This window comes from Anguilla rostrata, chromosome 3, assembly GCF_018555375.3.
Source record: "Anguilla rostrata isolate EN2019 chromosome 3, ASM1855537v3, whole genome shotgun sequence".
NCBI classification, from domain to species: domain Eukaryota; kingdom Metazoa; phylum Chordata; class Actinopteri; order Anguilliformes; family Anguillidae; genus Anguilla; species Anguilla rostrata.
Genome location: NC_057935.1, coordinates 53910104 through 53935485, shown reverse-complemented (window position 1 = coordinate 53935485; position 25382 = coordinate 53910104). Strand labels below are relative to the sequence as shown.

At 37.7% G+C, this 25382-nt stretch overlaps 1 protein-coding gene across 3 annotated transcripts in view; it reads left to right on the top strand.

Annotated features, from left to right (window-relative positions):
* frmpd3 (FERM and PDZ domain containing 3) overlaps positions 1-25382 on the top strand; it is a 113403-nt gene that overhangs the window by 8897 nt on the left and 79124 nt on the right. The gene's annotated exons all lie outside the window — the stretch shown is intronic.

The window sequence follows — 25382 nt, the reverse complement described above, 5'->3', positions numbered from 1 at the left end:
GGATGAAGGTAATCACTCAGAATCTTTCAGTAGTAATTAGCATTGACCGCGCATTCTAAGGGGATGATTGCACCCAAACCATGTGAGGAAAATGCCTGCCACACCATTACAGAATCACGAAAACCATTCGCTATTATAACCAAATGCTCAGGCCTATTGGATCTTTTATAACCTCTGTTCGTTATTTAGACCAAAAAGTTCCATACAGGGGTTAAATCATGAAATAAACCATTTCATAAATGTGATTACACTAATTAAGGCCAGTAGAAGAAGTTTCATACTGAAAAAATAATTTTAAGTATTTTTCCTAGATTTTCAAACTTTAAAAAGGGTCAATTTGACCCGCAACATAACAGGAGGGTTAACCAGAAAGAAAATCTATTGTTTCTGGACGTACAATTAAGTTGTAAATGATTAATTAAGCATGAATAAAAGTACTGTAATAGAAAATGTTACAAAATACATTAGAAAAATATATAAATAAATATTAGAGGAAAAAAAAACTGAAGAGAACTTACTGGCATACATAACTTGCACACTACTGCAATAACAAAATATTTTCTATATGATTCTTAATTATCAGAGAGCTCTTGGGACATCCTTTTTGACAGGGTTTAGTATTTTTCTGTTCACCAATGTAAATCTGTAAGTGGTTGTAACTGGCAGGTGCAGAAGGCTTTCAGGCTTTATGCTCTGTGGTGTTCAATTGCTAATCTGCATATGATACTGTATATTGTACACAAATGGGTTTTGTTAAAAAGGAGATAATTACTTTTTATAATTTCTGAGTTTATACAAATAATTTCACTACAGACACAAAAATTACTCAATTTTGCGAATAAGAACTTCCAAAATTACAGGTGTTTATTATGATACTTATCTTGAAACACTTCATCAGAGTTCAAATACAGTCCCCACACATAGAAAAATGGTTTGAGCCAAATAAACTTGGAGTTCATTTTACTATGACACTGTGCACTTTTATCCTACCTACTAACCCTTACCCCTCTGTTTTACAAGCATATTTGTCACACTTTACATAGGGATCAAATTTCAACAGTGGTTTAGGAACTGCGCAGTTTCTCAAATAAATTCACATTTATTAAACAATGAAAAACAACATAAAACAGATAGAGGATCTTGTACAACATACAATCATATCCCAAATCCATACACTATCACCAGTAGATCCTCTGTGAGTATAAACCTCCATACTGAGAGCCAGGGAGGGAAAAGTACAGTAGGAGGTTTGGGATGCCACCTGTAACTGAAGAGAATTTTCAGCACCGGCACAATCCAAGCTGCTGATTGGTTTATGGGTACAACCTGGTTCTATGGAGTCACATCAGTAAGCATTTGTCATTTCAATTCATCACAATGGCATTTATAAATGACTACATGCATACTTATTCAGTGGAACAAGAAATCTGGGTCCAACCCAGACACACGTTTATGTGGCTTATTCTGTTAGCAGCCTGATTCTCCCTTGCTGGGGTTATGCTGATGGCTAAAAAAGCAATGGCGAAACAAACAATAGAAAGGTATTTGAAAAAAAACATTTATTATGATGCTCTAGGCATCTAACATAAATGCTGTATGGCTTGTCTATTTCAGAACTCAACTGGCATCATTTCTGTTTTAAAGTTTTAAATCCTTGGAGGGGGATGGGGAACTGATAGCTTTATGAATTCAACTCTAGAACCCCCCAACCTCCATTGATTTAATGTATTGTCCATGTTTTATCAGGGAGATTGAGCCCAGCATGTGTTCAAGAAATATCTTGCTTGATTTCCCTTTGAATCTACATTTGACACAAGTATAATCATCACTTTAGAAGTGGACTTTTCAGGAACTTGGTGTCTGAATGCCTCTATGGAAGGCACAACTTCTGTGGACATGGATTATTTCATTTGTGTTGAGCCAGGCAATTAGGGCAGTAACAATGGGAAAATTACTATACCTCATGTATATATGGGACATGTATACTATATTTGTGATGCTGATATATTATGGTTAATTATTTCCTGAATCCTAGGATATGTGGCTTTATAGTACACCCTGTTGTACTCCAATTTGCTTCAGTGCACAGTGTCTTTTCTCTTGTGACAACTGTAGCGATTTGTTATTTGTGGCCAGGCAGTGTCGTTGTTTACCATTAAGAATATCCACAGCTGACCATGCGTACTGTTTCTCCTTTGTAGTGAGTGTTTATGCCTCCAGGGTACAGCTATTGCTAGATGTGAAATAAGTACATTCTATACTAAAATAGGCAAGGCCACCTGACAAAGAATGCAGACCTCAGCCATCTTGGAAGGGCACAGGGACCATGGATGGTAGTGTCTTTTTTCTGTAAGGGCAGGTGCAATCCCTGAATCAATCATCACACTTTAACATGTTATTATCACAACTGTGAAACCATTTTAACATGGCAGATGTGGATCTGTAACCTGATATATTAGGCACATGCACACACGGACTCAGACTGTTTGCAAAGGCTCTCTCTCTCTCTCTCTCTCTCTCTCTCTCACACACACACACACACACACATTCAGGCACACACACACACCCCACCCATACTATTCATATTAGTTATACTATATCAGAATGTTGTTGACTGGATTACACCAATTCATTCAAACAAGACCGAGTGTTTTCACTCCTCACATCAGCATAATTGAGTGTCCATGGTGTAAATGGCCTGGAGCTAAAGCATTGATGAGGTGCAGGCAATGGTTATACACGCATGCACCCAAGCATACACATTACTGCACACACACACACACACACACACACACACACACAGAGGCAAACACTCACTGATTGAAATATCTGGAGAAGCCAGCCAAATTATTTGTATCACCTTCATTGAATGATTAATCACTTTTATTGTCCACGCAATTACACACTTCTGTCTGTGTTCTCCGGTGTTCTATTGAACCTGAATGTGTCATGAATTATAATTAACACAGAGATACTCTTAGCACAGTATTTTATCAGTATGATACACTGCTTCATTTCGGGATTCTATTTACTGTCTGTTGCATGCAGAAATTTAATGCAATTTGCAAATGCTGTTGCAGTAACACACACACACACATGGTTTTGAAAAACTCCCTTGTTGCTTTCATAGAATTGAATCATTGTCTTGCTGCAGGATAAAGAGCTGTCCAATGCGTTTGGAGGCATTTTCTTGAAACTGAGCAGATAAGATGCTTCTGTACACTTCAGAATTCATTTTGCTGCTGTTAACAGCAGTTGCATCATCAGTGAAGACAAGTGAGCCCGTACCTGCAGCAGCCACAAATGCCCAAACCATAACACCCCCACCATCATGTTCCACAGATGGATCTTCTGGACTCCACACTTTGCTCTTGCCAATTCTGGTCTCATCTGTCCACAAGGCCTTTTTCCAGAGCTTTGCAAGCCGTTTTAGCAAACTGTAACAACAAGTGCTGCTTTTTTACTTCTGCAGTTGTTTAACAAATTGTGGAGCTCACTAGGAGACCTGGATACCTTAGTCTATGTCTTTGCATAGATTATAGCCTAAAGAAACAGACTATGGTCTTTCAGTATACAAAAAGAAATGTTCTGAACTACAAAACATTATAGTTTACTAAATAAAAAACATTTTATATGTGATCATAACAGATGAGCCCTTAAGCTAATTTCAGTAATAGGTTAATATTCCCTTCTAAGACATGTCATTTACCATCACTTCATGAGTCTAAATACAGGGACCTGCCTTAAAGGGTAGTCAATGTACCTCTGTCAACATGACACCAAGAAGCAAAATAAAGAAAATTGCAGCGTTGTCCTTGAGGTAACCTTCACGGCCTTATGTTTCAGCGCCTTTTAAGCTGCCACTAAATTATAGATATTACCTAATAAGCTCTTCTCAAAAAATCAGGCCAATGCATTCAGATGTGAAAGCCCCAACTTTGTTGTCACTGGAACACAGTCCTTCGTCTTTTATTTTTTAAACTGTAAATTGCAATACTTCAAAATAATATTATAGATGATCCATTTGAGTTGAAACTGACTGTGATACATTGTAGTCAAGTATTTGCTCTCTGGTGCAGCAAAGTAGTAGTAGGTTTCAGGAATGCCATATGTGCTTGAGCTGTCGTGTATTCGTCAATTACCGGTATCAATGCTTTGTCAACAATCGGATCCATACAATGAGGAGAATTGGCTTCCTCTGACGCCAAGCCATTGCTGAAGCATTATGAAAGCAATGCGCTGCATGAAATTCCTTTATAGTATTTTTTTCTGGAAATGTTTTAACTGATTTATTGTATGGGCTGGTTTTTGATAAGATCTGCCGCTCTGCTGAAACCGTTGTTTTGCACTGGTGTATAACTGTGTTTTGCTTCCAAAAAAATGTTCCTTGCTTGCAAAAAACAGCGTATCTGTCACAAATAGGCAATTGTGCACTCATGCATCAATACACCATAATTATTTCTGCAATGAAAAAATTTAATACAGCTATTGCTCAAGGGCTGTATCAGTGTATTCAGCTTCCACATTTCCAAAATGCAAGGAGGGGAATCAGGAAAAGGAATCAAATGGAATCAAACTTCCTCACATCGAATATGTAGCACCATCAAAACACTAAGAAGAAAGTAATATTTCACGTCTGATGCTCATAGTAAGCAATCAAAAGCTGGATTGCTGTCAGATCCCATAGGGCAACACATCTCCCCACGAGAGCCTAATTATGCAGAGAACAGAGATAACACATTGGAGACACCTCCTAAAAAACAGCTGATAGTGTTTACAACTACTGTTACATTTTTTTCTAAGGATGTATAACGCACCCTGCTCACTGCTTAGTCAGAATTAGGTGATCCTATTTCATAGTACATTTCATAAACTATAACTATACTGCATAACTAGTGCAATGGCTCCTTGGCTCCACACAACTTGTTGATGTTGGGATTTGCATTTTTCGTCATCACAATCAAGATCATTTGTGTATGCCACATTTAACCAAACAGATGTTATTTCAGCAGACATATGTTGAGCTTTACATGAAGTCATATGTGTCATGATATACTGTAGCAAGGACAGTAAAGACTGGAATTAGAAACCATTAGCAGTGGTTCGTCTTGGCATATACCATTATACAATACATGCGTCATTTGTAACAGGTGCACAGGAACCTTGAGTTTGAGGGAGTGAAATGCAGAAAAGAAGCCATGGCCTTTCAGATATACCTCCGGCATCCAAGACATATTTGACTCATTCTGTACACACAGCAGCTGGATCAGGCTACTCTTGGCTGGCTAAAAAATGTTCTAACTATTTAAGCAACCATGCTTTAAATGTATTGTGTACTCTACTCTCAGTTGAACTAAAATAAATAGCAAGCTAATGTACAATTGTAGTTTAGCTAGCTTGGTGCCCCGGCTTTAATTGATCACTGATTTTTTTGACATGATGACAGCTCCAAAACATAATTTAGGCTCTAGCCAGGGTCTTGTTAAAATACTAAAATCCTAAAATACTAAAAAGACTGCTTCACATACAGTAAAGATGAATAGATTATAAAAATAACAGCCCAGACATAACTTTAATCAACATTTTTTGCCAGGTCTAACATTTACTACTAATCTAAGCTCCAATATCTCTTTGTGCTATGGTATTTGCAATTATAAAATTATCTCCTTTTGCTTTTACACCACTTAAACTCAATTGACTGCATATATGTTCTACAGGACTCCATAGTCCATTATAAGCTTTGAGCACCTGGGGTGCATTGGGCTTAATCAATGAGGCCTCCTCTGGTTAATGCTATTCCATGGTTCACAGTTCCAGCAGAGTGTGAATAAGCCATGAAAAAAAATCTTCAGACCCTACAATCCTGATACAACAGAACAATTTAACCATCTGAAAGGATACATGTCATTCATCTACAAAGATCAAGAAGCCTTTTGATCCATTACCCCTAAAACACAAGTTAACCATCTGAGAAGTTTGCCTACCCTTTTTTTCTTCTTTTTACCATTTATTACCACCAATCTTTATATACTTACTTTTGACATTGCAGATCATTGCCCACCAACATGCACACAGAGAGAGAGAGAGAGAGCCTTTGCCAACAGAAAACATCTACGTCACAGCCAATGCGATTACCAAGGCCGAAACCTTCAGTGGTGTTCTCAGTGTGATGCGTTTGGACGACCTGAAAGAGACAGGAGGCTAGGAAAGGACAAATGAACCAGAAAGAAAATCCATTCACATGCTGCCCTTGAGATTGTGATCTACACAAGGGGTGAGGGAGCACTGACCATTGGGCTGCTTTTAATTAGATGTCAGCCAGCCTGAGCACATAATGTGGCCTCTGACAAATCACAGCTTGCATAATTGCACAAGGAGGGCTGGGCTAATGTCCAGACTGAGGTGGATAAGGCCAGAGGTTGTTCCTGGTCTCTCATCGACCTTATAAGACCAGAAACCAGAAACAAGCCATCTCTCTTTCTCTCTCTCTCTCTCTCTCTCTCCACATTACACATTATTTGTGATCAAATATGTGTGTTGAAAGGAACTACCAAGATCCATTGTCTATGAATCCCAATATCAAAGACACAGGCTTCATTGTTGCTTTAGTCACGGTAGTCTTGTCATTTCCCATAATGCTGCTTTCTCAGTATTGACAAGTAGCTAAGGTCCCATATTGCTCTTGAATGCTTTGTCCTTTCTAATAATAAGCAGCAGCAGCTGCTCTGAACCATTCTGGTAACAGGCCACCTTTTTGTGTGAGAGGACTCATTTGAAATTTTAATAGAAACAGATTGTTTTCGTAAGATATAAATATACATATGCCGTTTGCAGCAACCACTGGTATTCCTGGTGACCACTTTTTTGAGGCTCAAGGGGAAAGCAGCACATGAACATTTTAATGGAAATAGGCACTTTACATAAAGTCCATTAATGCACTGTATGCTTCATGCATTTAAAACAGTTATGCATAAGCATGCTTAATAAACCAAAATCGTACTAAATGGGAAATATACGATGTGATATGCAATATATGATGCCACGAGGGGTACTGTACTCAATAGATTCTTATAGAAAGAAGTTTCATGAGAAGCATTTTGTAACAACACTTTAGTTCAGAGTGGCACAGAGTTCAGAGTTACTGCAAGAAGCACAAACATAATAAAATCAGGATATTCTGAAAAATGCAGTAATATTGTAAAAAAACAAAACAAAAAAAAACAATACAATAATAATAATAAAGCACAGTAAAAACATCAGAATAAAATAAAACAATAAAAGAGAGAGAGAGAAAGTGCCATTCACACTCGTACCATTCGTGAACAACATAAATGAAATAAACTGCACAATGCACTGGCAAATGCACACTGCCAATTCACCCCATGCTGTAACTGTGTAGCCGCTCGGGCACACTGCAGTGATGTGATTTCAGCAGCAATATGTAATTCAAAGTACCTCGAGTAAAATGTACGCAGTTATTACTTTCCCCACTGGAAAGCAATAACTGTATGTTTGGGAATTAGCTTTAAGCACATCAGCTGATTCCATAGTCAGTTCCTGCTGTGTTTGCACCTTATTTTTGTCAGTGGGCTGGGGGCAATCAGCAAAACGGCCCTTGTCGATGCGGGGTCTGTGCTTTTGGAGTACAGACGGTCTCCCACAGCTCCTACAGTCGGCCGTGGCGACAGCAGTTATGCAACACATCCCTGCTGCTCAACCTCTGTTGTGACGATATCTCCTTGTGTGACGGTCAGAAGCCTTGCTTCCAAACGCCCACACCGTAATTGCATTAGCTTAGAACCCTCGTTCCAACGAATCAGAGTCATGATTGGTAAAATTATGAATTTTGATTAACCTGAATCAATAAACGGGCAATTTCAGTCTGTTTGAAACCACCCTTCCACCAACAGTAGATTGGTACAGTAGATTATGTAAATATCACCTAATAAAAATTCAAAAAATTCCTATTTATAAGTTTAAAATATAGCAACAGTGCTTGTGTAGAATTACTTGGTCTGGAAACCCAAGCCATCTTGATACACTGCTGTGTATAACACCGGCTAACAGTTGTAGCATTTTATTAAGAATGCATACATTTACTGTATGCTAAAGTGGTCTGCATTACAATCATGCTATATAGTGAATAAGTGTATTTACTCTAATGTGAAAGGACAAGAGTAACCATTTTTTATATTATATTATATTATATTATATTATATTATATTATATTATATTATATTATATTATATTATATTAGTCTACATTGCGTGTTGGACTGTGCTAGATGAGCCCCAGCTCATCATAACACCTGAAGGCAAAATACCTTGAGCAGCGTTACTAATAGCTATCATTTCTCCAGGGACGAAGGCGAACATTGCCTTTGCAAATTAAATTTCATGGTGCCTGTCCCATTGACAAATACACCGGTGTAAAAACATCCAAGAAAAGACACACAAATTATTACTATTTTTTAATACATGATATATTCAATCAATTAATTACAAACAGATAAAAATGCACATTTCTTCTCCTTGTTAACTAGCTTGTTATCAAAACCTCCAAGAAAATAAACCAAACTGAGTGAAAATCCTCTATGCTAGAACGATCCTGATCTTGTATTGCATTTCACTCACTGGCCAATAGTGTCTATGACCAAAGGATTCATTTTTAAGAGGGTGAAAGCATAAAAAATAAATAATGGCCCACACAAATTGCATTTAACACTATAAGCTATTACAGAATTGCTTGTAGCATTAAATATAATTTAACAAAACACGCTTACCTTTATAATGCAATAGTACATCCTAGTAAATGTGCTATTTAGTTAGGTGCCATTATTACCAAATTGATGAAATTCCACACAAGGGTATACTGTGAAATATAACATATACAGCAGAAAAGCAGTGCAAATTTCCCTTTATGGAATCCCGGGACACTGCTTTTGCAAACAACTATTTAAGTTAATTAAAATTGAACCTATTTTGGAAAACAATCAATATAAGGCCACATATTTTTTGAACTGTCTATGTAGCGCCAATTAAAATTTCCTAAAAATAAAAATAATAAAAATAGGAAGAAGCACTGGGGCTATATGTAAATTATACTATTTTAAAAAGTAGAAAAGGCTATACAAAACATAAAAACATGGAATATATATATTTATATGTGCTCAAAACTATAAAGACATTGAAGTACTGAAATCATTAAGAAATTAAATTAACCAATTTACCCAATGACTGATATCACTATTGTATTTGAAGAGTGCCATGCTTATACTACTGACGAGAAAAAAAACCTGGTGGAAAAAAAAGTTAGAATATTTTAATTTTTTGATATAATATTGTGTAATAAGTGTATTTGATGACAAAAACATGTTGCAGTGAAAATATTTTCAAAAATATTATTTGTTTTATTTGTATTTAATGTCCCTGGTAGTGTAGGATTCTGCATAGTAGAATATGGTTCTTGAGATTAAAAACATAGACTTACATTAAGAACAGTAAGAACTTGTCCCTACAGGGGGCAAAAATGAATTGCCGGGTCATAAGAGGTTATAATCACCAGCTCTGCAAAAAAAAAAACAAGCCCATGTGTTTCCGCTGGTTTGATTTCATTCTGATATGTCTCATTCCTGTCATTGTTTCAGTCAATATCTCCACTGATATGCTCTAGTGGTGGGTCTTTTTTAAATTTTTATTTCTCCAATTTAATCACCACTGCAAGCATCTTGCTTTTGTGTTGTGAAACATTTTTTCTTGGTACGTTTCTCTTTTATAATTCACGAAAAGCTAAATGGGTACAGTCTTTTAAAGACTGCTAAAAGACATTGGCTTCACCATCAGCTTAAAAGCTAGCAGGAGACATTATTACGATGTATTATTATTCATTATGTAACGCATTATTATGTAAAACACTGTACTATAACATTGCGTCTGCTCTCCACTTTTAAAGCACTGTATAAGGAGTCACTATGGTTAAAATAACCATAAGTTTAGATGTTGCACTTTCTAAGGGTTCTAATATTTTTTTTAAAGAAATCCAAAAATAAATGTAAACAAATTTGACATTTTACTTACTGCTGCGAACATTTGCTCCAGAACAATTGCTCCAGGCTCTAAAGATTTTAAAAAAGCAGTGATTTGGAGTTAGCATGACTGCAGGCAGCAAATATAGAAGAACAGAAAGATTATTTTACTCTTCAAAACAAATCAGTACGAATTGTATTCCATAAGGTAGCATGCTGCATTTGAAAATAAAAATATAAATATAATCTATGAGACTTGGCAGAAAACTGCTTGACAAAATAGTTGCCCTTTTGAAGCCACTTGGCAGTTTAAGGATGAAGTGAACATAATTCAAGTTTACTTTCAATCCTGCTTTTTAAAGTGCCAGAAGGGCGTTTAATACACAGGGAATGTTGAGAATGGAAACCGCAATAATTTAATTGCAGCAAAGTAGTTTAATTACATTTTGAATTTCAAATTGATGGAATTAGTTGTTCTTAAACAACATATTAGTTAAAATGCTGTTAAGCCAGATTCTTGAATGCATTCTTGAAAGAGAGCAGTAGCGATTGTAGTCTTAAAATATTGTTCAATGCGAGGATCAGGCTGCTTCACAGTTAGAGATAAAGAGACTGATTAATCTCTTTCCAAAGGTGACTGCATTATTATTTGTTATAAATCACAGAGCAAATGGTCCAACAAACAGAATATAATTCTTGAAATTTCTAATAGGGACATAATGTACCAGAATGCTTTGGACTGGTAGGAAACAAGTTCCATTAAAATCTGGAACCTGTCCAAATATTTCCTGGAATTTGGAATACAAATTTGTATAAACTATCTGTTTTAAACCACTGCTGTACAGCTGTTTTTAACACCCCCTATACAACACAGATTTAAAAAAAAAAAAAAAAACTCAAAAATTAGCAGTTAAAATTGTGATTCATAGGTTCACCATCTGCGGAGAATGAAATGCACTGTGAATGTTTATAAATATTGACAAAGAAAAGGCATATAATGACATTTTAAATGTTTTTAATGCATTTTAAAGTATGTTTTTAAAGATGCATCAGGTGCTTCTCTGTTGTGTGCTTCTTTCTTTCCTGTTGTGTGACAGATGATGTATTGCTACATAAAGAAGCTGTCTATGGTAGCGAGCAAATTTGGAAATGTCAGCAGTCAGGCAAGGCATTGGGTTGGTTTATGGTACATTTTCCAGAAGCTCTGAAGTAAAATTGAAAATTATTAACAAGGTCACACCATTGCCCAGAGCCATTCTTGAACTCTGCCAGCATGGGAAAGGATTTTTTGCGACATTTTCAGCTTCAGGAATTGACATAGGTAACTGTGGCCTGTAGTGTTCACAATAATGCACTTACTTGACTGTTTATTCTTGTTCATGAGTATATACACTATTTGCTGTATGTTCTGTGTCTCATACGAAGTGTGATGTATCGTTAATTCATAAATTGTAAATGCTAATGAATCTTTTTTAGTTTTGGTACATTTGGTTGCACAGCAGTTATACACGTTTTTAACTCCTTAACAGTTTCACTTTGATATGTATGCAAAGCACTCCTACACACCTACAAGCATTGAATAAATAAAGATATTATGATTTTAAAAAAAAGTAATCTCTCTTGTAAAGAAGTAATTTTAGTTACATACATAAATTCAGCCAGCATTAATTATGATGTAAGGGTGACGTAAATGTCAGAATGATTAGATCAGCACATCTTTATTCAGTAGTATCAATAGACAGAACAATTCTTAACCATGAATTAGACTTAGAATTATCATGTACAAATGAAATTGCGACAAAATTTGAGGATGTTGCATAAATGCACAGCTTTAATCTGGCAGCCCATTCCAAAAAGGACCAAAAGCTAAGCTTAATTATGCAAATGAATCATTTATAGCCAGGATTTAGTCTTGGTTGAAAACCAGTATTTATACTTGTACAAAGCAAAATACATATTATGTAACATCTTCAGCATTTCAAAGCTCAGGAATGCTTATAAGCTTCCTAAGAAAATATGATGGAATTTGTATTTCAGTTGTTCTTTTGCAGAAAAGGAAGTTAAGCAAACAAGTTGCAATCTTCTTGAATTGATGGCAATAAGAGCAGTTATTATCTAAATAAAATTAGTATCTGTCTAAGGTGATATTGTTTACTCGCTGAAGTGCACAAGTTAATTACATGCTCTCTGCTATCTGGTCTTGACCGAGGGGACTTGGTAAAATAATTTTCTTTATTAGGTTATCTGTTTCGCTTCTCTGACCTGTAGGAAGAAACACTCACTCTGAAGTCTGCACAGTCACTTTATGTTTTCCATTCTAAGAATTCATATACGATGATGAAGTCAAGCCTCACAGTGAAGCTTATTCTATCATAATCCAAATCAAATGGATTACTTATCTTTCTGATTGTCATAATTGATAGTTGTCCTTTGGGAATCACGGTGGCTTATCAGTTCAAATGAAAAAGAAAGTCATTTTAGAGGCCTTCAGTTTTTTTACTCCAGTGTTACTGTCCTAGCACAAAACACACTTCCATTGATATGCAGGATAAATGTGATGGGCGTTCCCTCATTTAGGGCCTGTGGTGGGGAAACATGCAGCACGCTGTAACATAGTTTGAATAGAACACAAAGCCAGGTCCATGATGAACTTTGACTCTTGAACTGTCACATGAACGAATGTTGTGTTGGACTTTTCAGAACCTACAGTAGCTGCCTTAAACTAAGTGGCTGATCTGAAAAGAGAGGCATGACCAAATACTTCCAAACTGGCTTGTTAAACATGGTGATAATGTCAAATTCGGTGTGCTCTTAATCATTACCGCAAGAAGGGGATGTTCTACTCCTGTGAAAAAGGTTTTGAAACAGGTATCAGTGTGATGAACATCTTTATGGCTGAGAAGCTGAGATTGGTATGTACTGTCTTTTAGGCCCTCCAGAGAAAGTGTGAAATATTAATTCATAAATACTGTTGACATTTTTAAACAGCTGGATGCATTGAGCCTTGTGTTCTGATATATGTTTGCATCTCAGTTCAGAAATTGAAATGGTAGATCCCGGCCCCAAGTACCATGCATTTTGGTGTCCTTGGTATTTTGTTACCCTTGCAGAATCAGGTCTCTATAGCCATCTCATTAAAAGTACTGAACTTGGTGTACACTCCCTCATGCAGGTAATTCACCTCATTAGTCGCGTATTGCACTAAGGCAAAAATAATAGGCTTCCGATAAAGCCGTGTTCAGAATATAAACATGTTTTCTTGAACATATAAATTGTTGAGTCTGCAGATTAACTGGATTTATAATCATCAACTCACCCAAGTTGCAAACACTGCAAACACAGTATAAATCTATCCCCAGGCGCTTGCTGAAAACCTGGCCAAGGGACGCAATGAAAAATGACAAAAGCGCAAAGTGAAATGCATCTGAAATGAAATTGACTGCCATCTCGTACAGAAAATTGACACCTTTTGCTAAATCCTGATTTATACTTCATCGCATGACTATTTTTACGAGTGTCGTGCAATAAAAATGAAAGCGTTGCGCAAAGTTTTGCATTAGTACTTTGGTAAAGGCCTGTGGGGAGGCTTCTGTTGTCTATGGTAATGAAATGCCAAACTGCTGATGTTTTTACATCTGTGAAAACATGGCGGCGCCTGGTGAAATTACTTGTCGAAAGAGTAGTGCGACAAAGTATGAATCTGAATGACTGAATGACTGTCTGAAACTGATTTTTCAAAGTTAAATTCATTGTCTAATCTCCCTATGTGATGTGAATAAATAAGCTGTGTGTTAGCTGCCAATGGTTTATTCAGGTCGTGTTCACACTAGTTAGTCAAGGAAAATGAAAGAAAACAGGTTGAGACTAATGATCAGTTTAACAGGAATCTTTCTGCCCTGTCTATTTTCAGCTCAACAACCATCACTGATACATATATTCAATACATCTAAGGAACCTGTCAAAGACCGAAACAACAGTTTGGTGACCTCTTGCACAAGACAGATCAAATGATGTATTAGGTACAGCGAGGCCAACTAGTTAGTTTACCATTAGTTAACCATAGCCGGATAGTGCGCACATTCTTTCAGCGATATCTTTGGATCAGTGATATCCACAGTGATCCAGAAGGCCATAATACGCTGATAGTGGGGGCAGGTTGAGAGGGTAAGGCAATTATTTCCTACCTCACTTTTTTAAACCATTTATTGATTTACAAAATGCAGATTACTGACTTCCTGCCCCATGAGAGCAGTTAAAGTCTAAGGAAATTTATAAGGATGACTGAAATACATTTTTAAAAATCCATCAGTATACAACTCAACAGTGATGTGGTTATTTTTGATACATGGCAGTGTATTTACTGGGATGTTAAGTCGCCGCTGTTCTCACAAAATAGAGGTTTCTATGATGAGTGGGAATAATAAGGTAATGGGAAACTATTAAGTTTCCTGCTCAGAAAAACAAATAATACCACAGTGAAATATCTGTGTAAAGTCTGGTCTCAATTACTGTAGATATCCAGTTTAAACACTTTCCTGATCCAACCCACTCTCACAAATACACAGAGAGATTATTCAACATTTTAGTATCACAGTGGAAAAAAGCCATTAAAAATTGGTGACATACTGTATTGCAGATTTTAATAGGCCACAAGTGCCCTTGTGGATGCAGCTCTGAATGAGCAACTCCAGAGAAGTATGTAAAATTGTGCCTCAGGAATAATGAAGAGTAGTTTGCAGACTCATTGAAAACGGTTCGACCTTAATAAATAAATAAATAAATAAATAGTGTTCAGTAAATAAATAAAAAATGTTCAGCCTGGGTAACACTCTGATCTCTCATTTGTCTGTGCCACAGAAGTGTGGACACTTTGCTGACAAGCATTTGGGAAAATTGTGTTTTCCAGTCATATCTGTAGTCGTTTCACAAATGGTACGGTACATATGGCACAGGTCAAAAGTAAAACATTTGTTTATCTCTAGTTGCATTGAGTTCTTCCTGTAGTTGTGGTGCAGTTTTACGATGATTTCACTTGCTAGACAACAGAAGATATTTGAGGCCGTTCCAATGGTAGCCATACATGCACAAGCCTTAAACCTACCTTCACCATGTTTCACAGATGAGGCAGTATACTTTGGATCAGTTCCTTTTGCCCTGCACGTCATCCTCATATTCATTGTTTAATTTCAAATCCAGTGTGCTGGAGTATAGAACTAAACTAAAATTGTGTCATTGTCCAAATACTTACAGACTGCACTGTAATCCACACACACCAGGGCTACACTATAATGTTGATGTACACATGGGTCTACGGGCCTCAGTTTCAGAAACAGTGGGTTCAGGCAGTAAAGAATAAGTCTATGTCCAAGTTTTTGTTGTTGTAAGAGTGGGGCCAGTGCTTAGATATATCTAAAGCCAATAAAATTTTATCAGTTATGGAAATGTATCTCTTTTTATTTAGCTGGCGACATACAGCAGAGTAAAAAACTGTTTGATAGCGAATCCTGAGAAAACTGAAACCTGTAGCGCAAAATGTTTGTGTTATTTCCATTTTGTATTTAACGGTGAACAATGTAATACTTCAATACCAGATTAATGTGTTAGGTACTGCAGCTGCAGGTTGGTCTCATAAGGTGGCCCATGGGTAATTCAGTCTGTACTTTGGTGTGTGTTGGTGATACTTCAGAGAGATGTATATTATCCAACCTCCCCACAATACTTGCATCCTAGGCAGTGTCCCCTCCTGTCAAGCTTGGCTACTCTCACTCCACTCCCAGCCTCCAACCACCGTGGCAGTTAGCTCGGCATCATGCCAGGCACTGTCTGCCTCTGCTCCCCCGCTCCCAAAAGGCACTACACCTCTCTTATAAAAGAGGCTCGCCATTTCAGATCAGGCCTGCAGATAACCTTCATGGGCTCCAATACTAAAGCTCCGTACAGATGGAAACCTGAGAAAAGCACTGGAGCCTGGGATCAAACGCATAAACAGAAAAACAATGTTAGGATTAGATCCTGATCCCATTTGAATAAAAACAAACAAAAGCAGAAGTTTGCAGGGTGTCTGTGGAAAGATGGCCTGCTGTCATGCTATGGAGGTGTTGTGGTCACAGCATCACCCGGCAAAGAATGAGATGCATTCGGTATGTAATCCTATCATTACATCAGGGTAATCCGCCCACTGTAATCCAGCCAAAAGTGGTGAGAAAATGCAATTCACTGTCCTTAAAGGAAAAATTTTTTGTTTTCATTGAGGATGCCACATTTATTAAATGTTCAAATGAACACTGAATATTTTCAGATTTACCAAAATGAGCATAATCAAACCCAAAAGTTTACTGCTGATCCTGGCCTTATATGCGCATATTTTCTCTAGTGCGAAAAGTGGCATAAAATGTCAAAATATTCTGACAGTCTAAGCAGGAGGAATACAATGGGGTAGGATACAGAATATGAAAGTTAGAATAATTCAAATGTTCGCTGTACAATGGTTGATGTCCTCCTGTTACAAATACCTAATGTCAAGCAGTTATAAACAAATAGGGTCAGTAAAACATTCTATTAACGATATATTAAATAAAATATTGGCAATCAAATTTCCCCGGAGTAAATGTAGTGGTAAGAATTCCATGTGATGCAGGTAATAGGCTTGTCTGTGTTGAGAAGGAATTATTCACTCACCATCTGAAACTGCCCCCAACAGCAGGGGAAACATCATTAAAGCAAAATGTATTGTGCAAATCAGTTATTAGCTTCTAATACTGTGATAATACCAGACAATGCCTACAGTACTCCATCACCCAAAGTGAAAGGTTTGGGACACCCTGCCCTCCACACGCACATGATGATCACATTCATTTCTTTTACGTGTGATGATCTATTTTGAGTCCAACTATAAATCAAACAGCGTCATAATTTCCCTCATTGTTTGATTCTGTGTTTGTACTTGAGCAGTAAATCACAGCAGTGATTTACTGCCAAGCTGAAACTTTGGCACATGCTATCACCCCAGTTGTTATGTTACCAAACAAAATATGCTCAAATCTGGCTATTTTCATGTAAAAACTATTGTTTTGTACATTTTTATTTTTCACTTGTACATGGAATTGTCACACTGTAGGGAGTCTCACCAAATATGTCCATGTAAGAGTGGTTTACCATGATTGCCATAATTTACAATCAAATGGGATTTGTCATACCCAAATATACAAGCGGACGTGTGCTTTATGAACGTTTTGATGAATCATGCATGTGATGTCATAAATATCTTACCTGGATCATGTATTTGTTATACTGCACATTGTAGTGATCACAGCTTTCAGGCACTAGAAACTGAGCAATTTTAAACAAAATGAAAAGCTTGAAAGTAAATCAAAAGTTCAACTGCTTCTTATTGAACTGAATCGATTACATGAATGAGACCTTGTAATTTATGTTGACAGCAGCTGCTGTACATCACATGGAATCACTGTAGAATGAATAATGATGAAAAGGGGTTACTATTGAGTTTGTGGATAGGATTAAGACTCATTTATGGTTGAGGCTGTGAATAGGGTTCAGATGAATAACACAAGTATCACTTGAAGCTAAGGTAGCCATTACCAAAACAAAGCCCCTGATCCCAACAATCCATGGTGCACTGGAGATAGCAGAAAGATATAGTACCCCGGGTTTCTGAATACTGAGTTTTATGCAGGTATCATACTCAGGTTCATACTTTTTCTGAACCTGAAGGAAACATGTGCCAATTGAGGTCACAAGCGGTGGCTTTTTTTTTTATTGAAGTACCATTTTGACCTTTGAGTCCATTTCAAAAGAGGGAGACCGACAGACATTCCATCTGTATGCCTCACCCATACAGGTTTCCAGGTACACGAGGGATGAGCAAAAAGCTTTTGCATTCCCCAAGGGATGAGAGAGGTGGGGAGAGGCAATGAGAATGAACTCAAATTCAATAAGGCCCTCCTGCAGAGGTCTGGGAGGCGGCCTCCTGTCAGGCCTGCCATTGGTAGAGTTATGGCCCCGGCTCTCGCCGGAGACCCTAATGGAGTTACGCCCAACTAAGAGAAGCGAGGAGCAATCAATTAATAAGACCTGCTGTAGCGCAGTCAGGTGCATGTGCCCAGGAGAGTCTCTCTCTGTTTTAATGAATGGCCTCACATAGAGTCTTGCACTGTGCAGTCAGACAGGAACACAATTCCTGCTCCAACCCTGATGCTCGTAAACATGCAGAAAAGGCTGCTCAATACTGTTTCCTGTGCCATTCACATAAGCACAGCTAGCTCACCACCAAGCCTCTTGTTGCTTGGTTACAGCTTGGTGGGTTCACCGGTGGGTTCACACTCATCTTTGCTTGAGGTGCATGGGTAGAGAAAACGATCAATGATGCTAAGCCAGCATTTACTTTGTATAAGATGGTTTAGCCTTTCTGTGGTTCCGCTTCATCAATAACTGTGATGGTTTTCCAAGATCAACTTTTCTGTAATAATATACTTCATTTCTCATTTTAATTCTTGACTCCCCACATTTAACCCATAACACAAATGCCACTGCTCTACATCACGAGTAAGATTCAGCAAAAACAACAAAAAATAGGTATGATTATGTGGATTTTTTAAAATATGAAAATAGAGTAGCGTATAATTCACAAATGTTCTGAGAATTGTTGAAAACACTGCATGGCATTTATTCAGGAGTTTTTTTTTTTTTTTTTGCTTTTTGGTACCACATATTGAGACACTAGGAAACCCCCGACCCCCCAACCTGACCAGTGCTGACAGAGAAGATCCATCCTAGGCTTCTGATCGTGCTGTTATGGCTCATTTACAGCTGCTGGAAATGTAGGGGCAGGCAGAATGCTGAGAATGCAGGATATAAATCACTGCTCCTGACACCCTCCTAGCCAAACCACACCCACCTCCCTGCACCCACCCCTGCCACCCCCACCTGTCAGAAATTACAGCTGCTTGGGTCAAGAAGCAATACCCACCTCATCCAGAGCGCTGAATACAGAACCAGGCAGGATGGCAAACTTTGGGGTTCCAAGAGAACGGTCATCAGAGAATCCAATTCATTTTATACTCCCAGTGACAGCAGCTCTGCATAAAACAACACTCATTATGACTCCTACATACATATCTGAATGACCTCAAAGAAGCAGGTGCTATGAGAGAGAAAGAGAGTGAGAGTTTACAATGGTGAGTATTTAGCGAGATGCAATCTGGTCTTGTGAGCTGCTTGGGCCATGAATTTCCGAAAGAGAATATCCCTGGAAGTGTAATTTAAAAGGCACTGGAGCATTGAAAAACAATCAGGGAAAGAAATGGCCTAAGAAAGAGATGCTTTGAAGGCCTGTCCAGGTTGGGAAAGGGACTGCTGTTCTCTCCCAGACTGTGCCCTGCTGCACCACTGCTGCTGTACCTCTGCTGTAAATGCTGTACCGTCATACTATACTGCAGGGATTGGTGGGAGTTTGTGTGTGTGTGTGTGTGTGTGAGAGAGAGAGAGAGAGAGAGGGAACAAGAGAAAGAAGGAGATAGAGACAGATATACAGTCGACCCTCTTAACTCATCACTTTGCTTCATTCTGTGTTACAAAGAAACTATCAGTCCTGGTGCTTTTTGATCTAAGTACTGTTTTTGATTGACCATGAAATTCTTTTAAATAGATTGCAGAAATGGCTTGGTATCTCTGGCTTTGTTCTAAGGTGTTCCAAAAGCTACCTAACAGATTGTGATTTCTCTGTCTCCCTGGGCAACCACTCCTTCAAGATAGTGAATGGTACATATGTTGTAAGCCAAGGCTCAATTTTGGGACCCATTGTTTTCAGTTTGTACATGCATACACTTAGGTCTACCATCCACATATTGTCATCATATGATGCTTACATGCTGGTAAAATATGAACTTGCTATTACCTCACATTTTTTTGTTGTGTAAGAAAAGAAATCAGCAGGCTAAACAGTCAGTTTATAATTGGCCTCAGTTGTGACTTCACAAGTGACCTCCTGTGAAAACCGCCAATCATTTCAATAACATAAACCTTACCTTGGTTAGCCTCGTCTGAGAACATAATGCACACCATTCTGTGAATTAGTTTTTTCCTGTCGCATTTCCTCATTTTAGGGACAAAAACACTCCACTTTAAATATGTAGGATCCACGTAATATGTAGGATTTCTTTCCTTGCTTCGCTCCTGTGTTTGCAATCAAAAAACATATGTCATATCCAGGAAAAAATACGTAACTTATACAGAATAGTGGAATTTTCCGACTAGTGGACTCATCCCTATTACCTAGGTAGCGATAGCTCACTATGCCATTTGAGCCCAGAGAAGCGGATTGCAATCTTATTTTCCAGCCTTAAATTGTTAGTTTGTAAATGATCAGAGCCACCATGGGCAGCCAGCTAACGTTAATGTTCCCAAACATAACTGAATTTAGTTAGATAATAACAGCAGCTACCTGACTTTGCGCATGTTCATCCAAAATATGGCTTACAATCCTCCCCTTAAGTATTGTTGCAATCAACCTAAATTTGGGGCTATACAGTAAGCCTATTTTTTGGCATGATCAGCCATTTTGGTTAAATTTAAATTGTTGTGCTGCAGCCACCTTTAGACATATGAAAATCTATTTTGCAACTTAACACAGAGAAGTGCTGTAGATCATGCATGCTACATTTTGAGATGATCTGGCAAGAATTGGAGGAGAATTACAAAAAATTAAAAATGGTGGAAAATTTTATCTTGCGTACTGTGTAGGTTCTAATTTTTCAGGATGAGGAGGTATATATGCGGAAAAAAGTTGGAGCATGTAACTGAAATGGGGATGGTCATAATTGTTTCAGTTTTGCAAGTTTGCCGGTGGCACTGCAGGTGGCATAGCAAAAACAACAGGGGTCCTACGCACCCTTGGTGCTTGGCCCCCTGATAATTTCTGGCACTAGCTTTCAATTAAGTTCAGTCTACCTCCCTCCAGTCTCTGTTGCAGTCTCAGCAATCAAGGCCATGGTTTGTTCTTGGGTTTGATTGCCATATTGTCAGAAGCAGTAGCATGCCCTGTCAAAACACACAACACGCTGCTTTCCATTGTCAAAAACAAGCTGTTAACATCAACAATAAAAACAGACTTGGAGAGGGGCAAATGGATATAAAAAATACACATCATCAAAACACCAAAGGTCTTGTTAAACATTCTGCAGACTTATCCAACTTTCACATAAGAGTTGATAGAGGGTAGTTGTGCTTTTTCCAGTAATCCTTTGCTGGACTGTTTTGTTCAGTTTAAAAGCACAAGCTTCTAAACCTATTCCACATAACTTAAGGTCACTTATATCTACAGTGTTCAAAATCGATTAAATACATATTGCACAACATCAAAACAGGAGAGGTTGTGTATAACATTTTGCAAACACATAAGTCCACATATGAGTTTAAGTTTAAAGCATGGTTGAGCTGTACTTTTTATCCCATAATGACCTCTTCTTTCTCTTTAAAAGCACAGCTTTCACATTGTTCCATGGAACTTTAGGTCACCTGAATATGTGGTACTTAGGCACTCACAGAGTGTGCTTTTCGCATTCTCGGGTCATTATTAAATAACTGAGGTTCACCTAAAACACAATCTCCAGGTAAAGAAAAAGCCATATGCGGCCAGGCTTATTGCAGAGAGCCTAAATAGCCTCTCATTTTCCACAGCCATATTCCATCTCTGAGGGATCCAGGTCTGGGCATCAATCATTGATGTCACTTCCATAAATGTATTACAAACCATAAAGAGGCTTATTAATAATACACAGAAGAGCTTTGAGAGAGATGAATGTTGAAACTTACTAGGCTACTTTATTCTAATACTCCACAGATTTTATTATTGCATTTCTGAAATGAGAATGGGAGGGAAATGAGAATAAGATGATTATTAATGCCAAACCCAGCCACAGCAAAATCAGAAAAGAGAGGTGCACACTGGTCCTCCAATAGTTTTCATTTTTTTAGTGGATGGGAGTGTGTAACTACATTTGAATGGTGCTGAGAGAATCTACCTTCATGAATCACAAAAATGGGTACAGTTATAACATTGTTTTTAAAATGAGTTCTTGCTGCTGACTTGAACCAGTTTTAATTCTTTACCATGGAGAGGCAAGTCTTTTGACTGGTTCACATAAGTCAGTAACTGACAGCAAAATTAAACTGTAGCTTCACTCCTGCAAGAGATTGACAGAAAATTACATTTCATACATAGTTTTTACATAGTGTCCATTTATTTAGCTAGATATATACTGACGCAATGCAGGTTAATTACTTTGCTCAGGGATACAACAGCAGTGACCTACCAGGGGAAACTTTAAGTTACAATCCGGTTCCTCATATACTGTACAGAACACTGGCGTATGTTACTGCATTAAATTCAGGTGTGTGAGCGGAGACCAGCATCTCTATCTAAAATGACACTGCAAATTGGTTAGAACATGTAATGAACAGTAAATACATTAAAACTAAAATGCTATCAGAATTATCCTCCACTTTCTTGTTTGCTACGGAGTGGCATCATGGCATTCCCCTAACATAAGTATTCTCACTGAAATATATACCAGGGATTCTAAAATGCCACATTCCTGTCTCTTGAATCAGGCAAAGTGAGGGTAATGGAAAGTGAGAGGCAACCCTCCCCAGGGGCTTGTGTTGCGGCAAGTCTATGAGCAAACCGTCTGGGTGTCACTCATGTCGCAGTCACAGAGGAGAGGTGACACGGAAAGAGCTCTCTGAAGTCTTGCTTTATATGAGGTATTAATCTGAATGGATTGGGGGACAGAAATGTGAATATTGTGTGGGGGTGGAGGGGCGTCATGCCCTCATAGCAAGCAGCCTTAATTCGGTGTCCTCTACAAACCTTTGAGTGGGAAGCGTAGCCTAGCCTGCGTTTGGCCGTCTGTAAGACTATATTGTGCACTTCAGTTTGCTTAGAGTCTGGTCAGAAGTATACACATGAGATTAATTAAAAGGTTTTCCGCAAGTTTGCCACAAATCCTGATGAAGGATATACGCTTCACGTGTGTATCTCCTTTGCAACAAAATAGAAGGAAAAGCAAAATGTGTGTAGTTTGCATTAAGCTCAATCTTAAGACTTCAACCTTGGTCTGGGGCAATTTTTTTTTTCTCATGGAGCATTGATAGCTAGCCTCACTGTACGTTCATTATCAGTCAAACATGATCTGAACTACAGATGATCTGATCTGAAATATTTGTTTTGTTAAAAACAGGTTGATATATGAAAAAAGAAGTGGAGCTCAAATGAGTCACAATTACACCATACTCAGATGACCTCGCTACACAGACGAACCTATGATTAATTCATTACCTGCAAGCTATCACAACAATGTCCCAAAAATGGGGTGAAAAACTGTCCATTCAAGTAATCAAGGTTTGAAAAATAGTCACCTTCCCTCATCCTGATTAATCAGCATTTCTCAAGAGACAATGTGATGCTAATTATATTTCCACTGTCAGATAGATTAGAGTTCAATATCTTGGAGTCCGATGTAATTCATTGTAAGCTGGTAATTACGTCAATTGAAAAGAAATTGGTTCACACTCAAAAAATGGCTACAAAGCTTAAAAAAAAGTCATTATTTATTTTTTTATTAGTTTTCTTCAATGCAGAATCATGCACAAACGTTTCGGCATGTTGCCTTCTTCAGTGTGCAGGTTGAAGCTTTGTGGCCATTTTTTGAGTGCGAACCAATTTCTTTTCAATTGACAATATTTCACTGGTTTCAATAGCACCAAACAAATTAAAACAGGTGAGCGAGGTGATTTCTCTTGCTATAAGCTGGTAATTACAACATGAGGCTAAACATGCTTTCTTCTATTGGAAAAGACCAGTGTTACTGGAACTAGATATACACTTGCATAATGTGTCGGTGTTAGCCTTGGGCAGTATACAGAAAACTCAGCAATGTTCTCCACTGTTGTGTGTAGTCTTAAACTATGGTGCAGTGTAAAAACAATGAACCAGCCTTACAATGGTGCTTGAATCTTATTCAGTGGTAGTCAGTTGTTGATTGGAAAATAGGACATACTGGGGAGGGATACTGTTTTACTTCTCTACTTGAGCACAACTTGTGATGCATTTATTAAAAGAAAATCCACCATTTTTTTTTTCACCTGAGTGTGCATTTTAGTCATTCTCCTAACAATGGTTGAGCAACGCATTTGCTTTGTTTCTGTGGTATCACAGCTAACCTTACCCTGATGTTTTGATGGACAAGCAATCATCATCCAAAAGCAGTGAATTGGGACCCAAGTTCATAAAAACACTACCACCAAAGCATTGTTCAGTATTCAACCATCTTAGGGTCAATTTGGCCATATTTAGCCAGTCTAATTCTTACCTTTTGCACCACTGGTTTATGTAACAAAACACTGTTTGGGGAATATATGAGCTGTATATTTCCCTGTCATTATTAAATATGAAAAAGGCAAATGCTGCACTATGTTGCTGTACTAAACGAAATTTGTAAAATCATCCAACCATTGGATTTAATTAATTTTCTGGTACAGATTTGGTTTCTCCACTGAAAACTTGCCAGGAGAAGGGAGATTTGGCCATTTATAAAAACAAGTGGGACCTCCGTAGATACCTGTTTTATGCACCTTTTCAGTATGAAGAAAATGTGGTTTTCCATTGCAAGGTTTACAAGGTTTTCTCACTGCATTCCACTATTCTCTCTGTATCTCTTCTTCTCTTCTTTATTTCCTAGCGCAATGTTTTCAGATATTATGTCATGGTTTTAAAACCATAGACATAATTTAACGCTTTCTGAAAGATCAAAGATAGAGAAATCATATTTATTGCTCTGGATTGATTTGACTGGAATACCTTGCACCACAGTACAGTATGAGAAATTTGTGAAGAAACTGATATATTCAGTCCATGGTTTCATGCCACTTTTTTTTTTTGTTAGGAGTGAATATACACAGTAAAATGAACGAATTACTAAGATTTCTAGGGGTCCAAAAACCTAACCAAAACTCCAAAAATGAATGAAATGCTTTTTGTCCATTATAAAGAATATACATTTTCCCCTTTATCATGGTTTAGATAAAACATTGGTATCAAATTTAAAAATAATGCAAAACCATTGTGACACACAGTAATACACATACCTAACTGTATAATAATTCACATGTGTATGATTTTCTGTACTCTGCAGTATGAAAGGAAAAATGGTAATTTTCCATAATCTAGCACATATCAGCACACTATAAATTAGAATATGTATTTTCCATGCCATGGGCTTGTGCGAAGAGGTTAAACAGTATCGAAGTATTTGTAAATGGTTTATAATGCACTTATGTATAT